The sequence below is a fragment of the Osmia lignaria genome, chromosome 14, assembly GCF_051020975.1.
Source record: "Osmia lignaria lignaria isolate PbOS001 chromosome 14, iyOsmLign1, whole genome shotgun sequence".
Classification (NCBI taxonomy): Eukaryota; Metazoa; Arthropoda; class Insecta; order Hymenoptera; family Megachilidae; genus Osmia; species Osmia lignaria.
The window spans coordinates 7,835,924-7,843,566 of record NC_135045.1 but is presented as its reverse complement, the minus strand read 5'-3'; positions in this window follow the sequence as shown (position 1 = coordinate 7,843,566).

Genomic DNA, 7,643 nt, shown 5'->3' with positions numbered 1-7,643 from the left:
ATTCGTTCGCTCTTTAATTGGCCACGTTCCACGTATGCCGATCTCGCTGTCCAACCAACGAAAATCGCAAATTATCCGCAATTATCGATAAGCAGAATGGCCGATTCGCCAAGCAAGAAAATAATATATCTTCATTGAAAGATAAGGCCACGAGCAATGATTGCATCCCTTAAGAGGAGAGTTAACAGGAGATTTCTTTGATTACCAGCTACTTCATCTGCAGGTATCTTTAATCATCCAATTGTGCGTGGTGTTTGAGATATTTATTGAGGACGAGTTATTTTTTAGACTTATAAATTAAAATTTGCATTCAAGCTTTCTGTCGATCCGGTGGTCATCAAGTGGTATTCTCTTTCGAATGTACATACTTACCTGATTATAATTAAAAGAAAATCGACGTCGATCGAAAGTGGAAGACTGCGATCAGAAAGATCCGTGAGTAACAGAGTCGAAGATCCGCCTTGAGAGGGACGATAAGATCGCGTGACAACAGCGGGAGGTCGCGTGTGATAAAGAGGCCTCACACCCTCGAAAACTACCGAAACGGACAGGAGTCGTGTAACAAGGAGACGAGAGAAGACAAGAGGATCGAACGCAAGTCATGATTCGTGCGAGCAAGTTATGTGTACTCTCCTCGTGTGTTAAGGTACGAGCATGCTACCGACGATGACGGCGCTGATTCGATCACGATCAACATCGGCTTGGTTCCTCTTCAACGACCATGACTTTCCTTGTAGATCGTCATGATAGACCTCACGGAACCAAGGATGAAGCAACTACGGCGCCGTCGAATTATCGATTCTTTCCGTTTCGCTGGATTCACTGCTGGTGAATCGGTGATTGCTAGTCGTACGACGAACTCGTTGGTAAGCTTTCTAAATTCGAATATTCTTGAATCGGATTTATCGATTGAGGGAAAATTAAAAACTACAGGGTGTCATTTTTAAATTACCGTTTTTATTTTTTAATTATTCAACGAATTCTTAACAGTTTCTCAAAGTCTTTTCATGGTTTTATCAATTGTATCGAGTAAACATTGTACGTTCCTCGTGACATGGTCCCTCCACGTGCGACGTATCCGCTTCATTCCTGAGGAACGCGCTGTATCGAATACTCGTCTCTCGACGTCGAGAGCTCTCCCGTCGTGTCCCCTCCTCTGAACTCGGCACCGTGATCCTGAACCTTGACTCTTCATTAATCACCACGCGGTATCAATGACTGACTGAGTGACTGACGCCAACCGAGAGGTATTATATACCTACGGGATAAGCGCGAAACGCTCTTCACGCTTTCCACCACCAGTTTTCCAACGATTCCCGACGAACGGATCGAGAGGAAAATCATTGCTAGCTGATCGAATAAAAATTCTTCTTCTTACGGGGATATAAACAGACGTGTCTCCTTTTTGCGTTCACGCTGTTGGATCTCTTGATGCGGAGTTTTTGTTCAAATCTGAACGAAGGAGGTTCAGGAAGGATCCATTAAATGAGGGATCGAGATGGATTTAAGGTTTGTCCTCAGAGGAGGTCGATCGGTGATGTTTCAATTAATCGTTTGATCTTTCTATTGAACATCATGTATCGAAAGGGTTAAATATTTTTGTGCAATCTTCTGTATAACTGTCGGAGAACCACTGCGACTGCTATTCAATTCACACAACCCTACCAGCTTCCAGAATCAATTTTCTCACAACACAAGCATAGACTCTACGGAAACTGTGCCTTCCACGTTCAAAATTCCCAACCAGTTCTCTAAACCCGAATTCACCATAACCCTCTAAACATCTTCTCGTATTAGAAGATGCCAGCAAAACACCAGAGAGGACAGTTCAAATAATAGTCGAAGAAAATTCACACTCTAATTCCTGTGTGTTCTCATAACTTCATAGACAAGAAAAACAAGGCTGGTTCCTCGAAGAACGGACGGTCGCGCGTGGAAAGGCATTAACAGGCAGTCGCTAAGAGGTTGGAATGGTCCGCGTTTGGAAAAGTTCTATAACTCGATCGTCGGTGTCAGTTTTTCCGCGGCGAGTCAGAAAGGGCACCGCGCGATGGAAGCTACCGTCCGCGGTCCTTTCTCCTTCCATCAGTGGTCGATCGAGTGAGTGACAGGCGACGCAGGAACCAGAAGAGACTTGGAAGCTGCCCGTCCGTCCGTCCGTCTGTCCGTTCGTCCACGTCGCGTTTGTTCGTTCCGTTTGTCCATGACCGTCGTGGATATCTCGTGGTCATGGCTGGCCGTCCTGTCCACAAACGGAGCGGAGCAAGACTTCACCACTTTTATGTACGGAGTCTGAATAACAAATCTGTCCAATTCACATGTCGACATCAAAGAAGATAATATAAACACTACATCGATACATCGTCTACAAAACCTTAATGTTTTATTAATGCCGACTCCGTCCTCGTCCCATTCCGCCGGAGTCCATTCCATTCCATCCGTGGGTATAGGCAAGCCGAACGGTCGGCGACGAACGGACGGGACGAACGAACACCCGGCATTCGTGGCCACGAAACTGCTCGACCCATGGTGTATCACGCTATGGGAACACCCGATACGACGGACCCTATCGTTTTGCGCGTTTTGCCCAACGGCCACCTTTTGATCCGGCTGTCCGGCCATAACGTCGAGATCCTTGTCTTGACGCCCCGCGATCGCTGTCTCTCGATCGTACGCTTCCGTCGGTGAAAAAATCGGTAAGGTGAAAACGAGCTTTCACGCATGCAGCCTTGAAACTGAATGTCTGATATCGAATCGAATCGTGTGCGGAGGTTCGACTTCACTTTGTTGTTTGGATTCATATATGCAAGGTGACCCGAGCTTCTCTCAGCTATCTTCTACTATTATGTTCAACCAGTAGAAATGATCAAGTGGCATCGTATAAAAATAAACTGGTGAGTGCTTTATTACGAAGTTACATGGAAAATATGAAACGATAAGAGAATTGTTTTCACATTAGCGCTGCAATAGTGTGAGAATCGGTCGATATCTACGTAACTTTGCAACGATGTTGATAGAAATTAATCTGTTATCATTACTGACACAGTAGAGCGAGAAAAGCTTGAAACATACCATCAGTATTTGTGCACACAGAGAAAGTTGATTTTGTAAAACAAACAAGAAAGTAAGAAATAATTTGATTCACCGCCTAACAGTAAAACCACCTTCAGGACGAGTGTTCAAGAATGAACGAAGCTACACAAGCCTCGTCGAGTGTGATTCAATTTGCCAGGCACGTTTTCCGAACTCATCGATGGCATTGCACTGCATTACCATATTTGCGATCGATGTTGTTCGCGCGACTTCAATTTGTATGTAAATCCTGGCCGGATCCGAGGCGTTTGACCGAGTTACCCAATTTGCCAGCGATCCGCGATAGTGATCGGTACACGCGACGCCGGTGGCCCACCGGTTGAATTTATTTGAAAATTTTAATATCATTCCAGACCGATACGAACCGCGTGTCGTAACCGAGACACTTCACTTCCGTCGAACAGCACGTACGTTTGTTTCTTTTAAAGATACCGGTGTCTGGTTTCCATTTTTCTTTAACCGCTGATAAAAGGAGGCGAATCAGAATGAGAAACTTTTTCAAATAACACTGAACTCAGGCTCGCATCTTGCGCGCAGAGCCTGTCGATTCCGCTTCTGGAAATCGAGGAGATCGAGCGGGAACGTTACGCACGAAATGCATAAGCGCAGCCCCGTGTAATTGTATGCAGGAATGCAGGCAAGGTAGCGAAGACAGGGTGTACGTTGGGCTCTGTTCTGTGGGGAGGTTTGAAATCGAACGAGCGAAGACGAGCTGAACGGTGAGCATCGAGACTTGGGGGACGAAGGGGAACAGGAAAGACAGAGAGGTAGTGGAAGAATAAAAAGAAAAGAGAAACGTCGAGGTAGATAGAGAGGAGGCTCTGATCCGCAGCTGATGCGAACGAAGGCCGGGAAGAGAGGTCTGAGAGCTGAGTGACAGCCTCGCCACGTACGTGGGAGGCGAGCCCGCAACAAAGGAAAGACGATAGCCTTATGCAAATAGCTGCGATATCGCGAGCACTCCCCGCGAGACGCGCGGACCCGCTTCGCTGACGGCTCGCAGACACACGAGAGAAACCTTCCCCGTCTGTCTACTCTTCCTCGAGACTCGAGAGTAACGGAGGAAAAATTCTGACATCATCGGGAAAAACCATGGTGCCTGACCGTCGTGCAATTCCTCAGAGGAACAGGCGTATGCTCGGACAAGCATCGTCCCCTGAAGGTACGTCTGCGTTCGACAAGAGGTGTGTCCACTTTGACGTTTCCAGGAACTTGAACAGCGAGTTCCTGTAGGTTTGACATTTTAAATATTTTATTTAGCGGATTGTTAAAAAAAAAAAAAGAAGTTTCTTCGGCAAATATTTAAAACCACTAAAGATCAGAATTCCGTTCCAACTCCCTCCCCCCAAAAAAAATCGTAACAAAACCATCGTGGACATGACAGAACGACTGACAATAATGGCGAAAAGAGGGGAGAAAGTCGAGACAGACAAAGAAGCCGCGGTGGTAAGAAGCTGGGTTAGCGGTTAAAGGCAACGTGGCGGCCTTTAGACGTCACTTGGAATTCCAAATATCCGCGAGTTTCTACGATGTAATAACGAATGACACGGCCCGAGAACAAACGAAACGAGAAAGTCTGCCGGTAGGTAAGAGAGGCTCTCGTAAGAGGGTTGGAGAAGGAGGGTTGTCTTGGCTGGCTTCGCGAGCAACGAACAGCCGAGGGTGGGAGGTTTGGGTCGATGGTGGAATGGGGGCAGAAAGGGGCGCTACAAGCGAGTTCCAAAGGGTCTCCGGCACTTTCCAGGCGAGAATTAATCATCCCTGGCAGCTCTCAATGTCCCTACCTACTACTTTCTTCGCATTCCCAATTATACGCTTATCTACCAAATCCGCGTCAAAGCTTAAACATAAACGAACCCCTTTTCGAAAACTGCAAATTGTTGGGATGCCCGCTGAGCAACACTGAACCGATCAGACAAAACGATTCTTTTTACATTTTTAGGTAAGTTGCTCCAGTTTTTGATTTTATCGTTTAGAAAAATTTTCCTTTGATTGTTCTGTGAATTTTAGTATCTCATTAGTGTTATAAAAATTAATTTATTCATCTATATGTACAAGAAAATAAGATTTAGAATGTTTCTTTTCATTTCAAGTTTATTCTGGACACAAGATTTTTATAAGAAAATTGATTATATTAAACTAATTGTGACGAATGTAACAAGGCTAATTAGCGGTTCACTGGTAGGGAAGGCAACAATAGAGGGCTCGTAAATAACTTTCTAGGAGGAGATCACGATGAAAGAAGAGAGGAAGTAAGTAGTAAACACTTCTACACATGGATACAAGCGAGGTAGGAGCAGAGAATTTACGAGATAGCATCCCCCACTCTGTTCCCTTTCGTCCTACCTTCCTCGTCCTGTCTTCAACAGGTGGTCGTTTTGCTCAACTTCTGTATAGTAATTTATAATTTAATTGATTTATGCTCTCGACCACGGTTATACAGACCGGCCACTCTGTTTTCGAGAAAAGTACCGTTCCGTAACATCGGCTCGAATAACGGTACTGCTGCGAATTCGATTTACAACCGCGTTTTACCCACCGTCCATTCCGATCTATCGGTTCTCCACTCTATTGTCTTTTCAAAGTTTGTTCCTTATTTATTTTCCCACTTATTGTTAGTCGCTTTTATGCATATAAAAGTAAATTAGAAAAGTAACGAAAAACTTTATTTTATTTTTATTTCTAATACAGTATCTGGAAATTTAAAGACTGAAATACGAGAACAGAATGATAAGAATTTCTTGACGAAATTTAGTCAACCTTACTAGAAGGTTAACTACCTTCCCAACCCTCGACAGTTAACTACTCTGCAGTATCGCACCGTTAAGGTCGAATTGCGAACCGATGAGACTGAAAGTAGCAATCCATGGAGAAGGGGCGAAAAGTTTCCAGGTGTCGACCGAGTCGTAGTTGCACGTAAACCCAGCGGCCAGGTCGTCGGTTCATCAAGTAAGTTGAATTGAAGAAGGACTTGTTTTCTTTGGCCGCGATTTAAGGTACCGATAAGGTGGTCGTGATTCGACTGCCGCTCCGCGTCTATCTCCTAATGACCCCGTCGTGAATCGCGAGCACCACCTTTAATTTACCGATGTTACGTCGATAAAAGTTGCCATTTGCCGATGGAAATTTAAGTTCCCGTTGAATCTAACCCCTACCCTTTTTACGTCGTTACTCACGAAGCAACGAGGACAAAAGAGCACTTAAAAGTTATTACCATTCTATGAAATTGTGTAGATCCATCATATTTTTAACAATTTTGAACAAATTTAGTTTAATTAGGAGGAGGAGTAGAAACTTTAACACTCCTTGTTCCCTCATTAGTCCAACTAATTACGCGAAATAATTTTCAAGGAGTCTGCCAATTCGTTTTAATTTATGACCAGAACTCTTTTACTCGACATTTGCGACAAGGTCGTGCAAACCCATCTGAACCAATAACCATGCAAAAGCGAAAGGATTTCTCAAGCTTTTATCCTTTCTTCAAATGACCCCCAGTTTCACGGTCAACGGAAATCGATTCGACTCATTGAAAACGTTTTCAAATTTTCACCCTCCTTGTCAGTAGAACATTTAAGGCTACACTGGTTCTGTCGATCCCGAAGGAACGTCCGAAAAGGAGCAAGATCACTTCAATCTTTCCGAAAATGAAATTCGTTCAAGGACTTCTTTACAAAAATCATTCCGAGGTGTCCACGTGGGAGGATTCAAGGGAGCCGGACAAAGCTCGGTCGGACCGCGTGACAGACACGGGGTTGCAGAAGCAACCCCCATCGTCGTAGAGCCTTCGAGTTCTTTCTATTCCTCGCGGGGTGGTTCTTTTCCCGCAGTCTGCGTTAACCCTACGAGCAAAACTATTACAATTCCTGGTGTGGCTGAAGCGCGTTCCCATCCTTCCTACCACCCCATCCCACCAGCCACCATCACCTCGTTGCTCGTAGTCCTCCGCAACCCACGTCTCCCCCACCCTTCAACGTTCTGGCATCGCGCCCGTCAAGGGAGATTTATAGCAACTCGAATTCCTCGACTACTAGTCGGCCGTGGCTGAAGGAACGAACAGCGAACGAAGAGACGAGACGAGACGGGAAGCAAAGAGTGAACGACGAGGGCGGAAGGGAGAGGAGGTAACACACCGCGGTTCCGGAGAACCTGGAGGGCCCTCTGTTGAGTGGTTGTAGGTGGCGCTGGGTGACGTTGGGTTGTTGGCCCGCTTGACGGGCTGGCAAGGTGTCGGGGGTGCAACGGGGCACTCGTCACTCCGACGTGACGGCCGCAGAACTCGCTTCTCTTACTCCATCGCTTGCTCACCTAACCCGTCGACGTCGTTGCAGCTGCTGAAGGGTTGCACCGGTGCTGGTGTACCCGTGTTCCATGCCGCAGTCGATACTTCTCGCTCTTAGTTTGGCATGCAACGATTCGGTAAAAGCCTCATTGCTGCGAATCGCTCTATGACCCTTTATTGCCGTGAACGATCTAGAGATCGAGGCCATTCTATGGGATTAGGACCGCGAGGAACAATTTCCTTTTTGCTTTGAACATTCATCTTCCGAGTA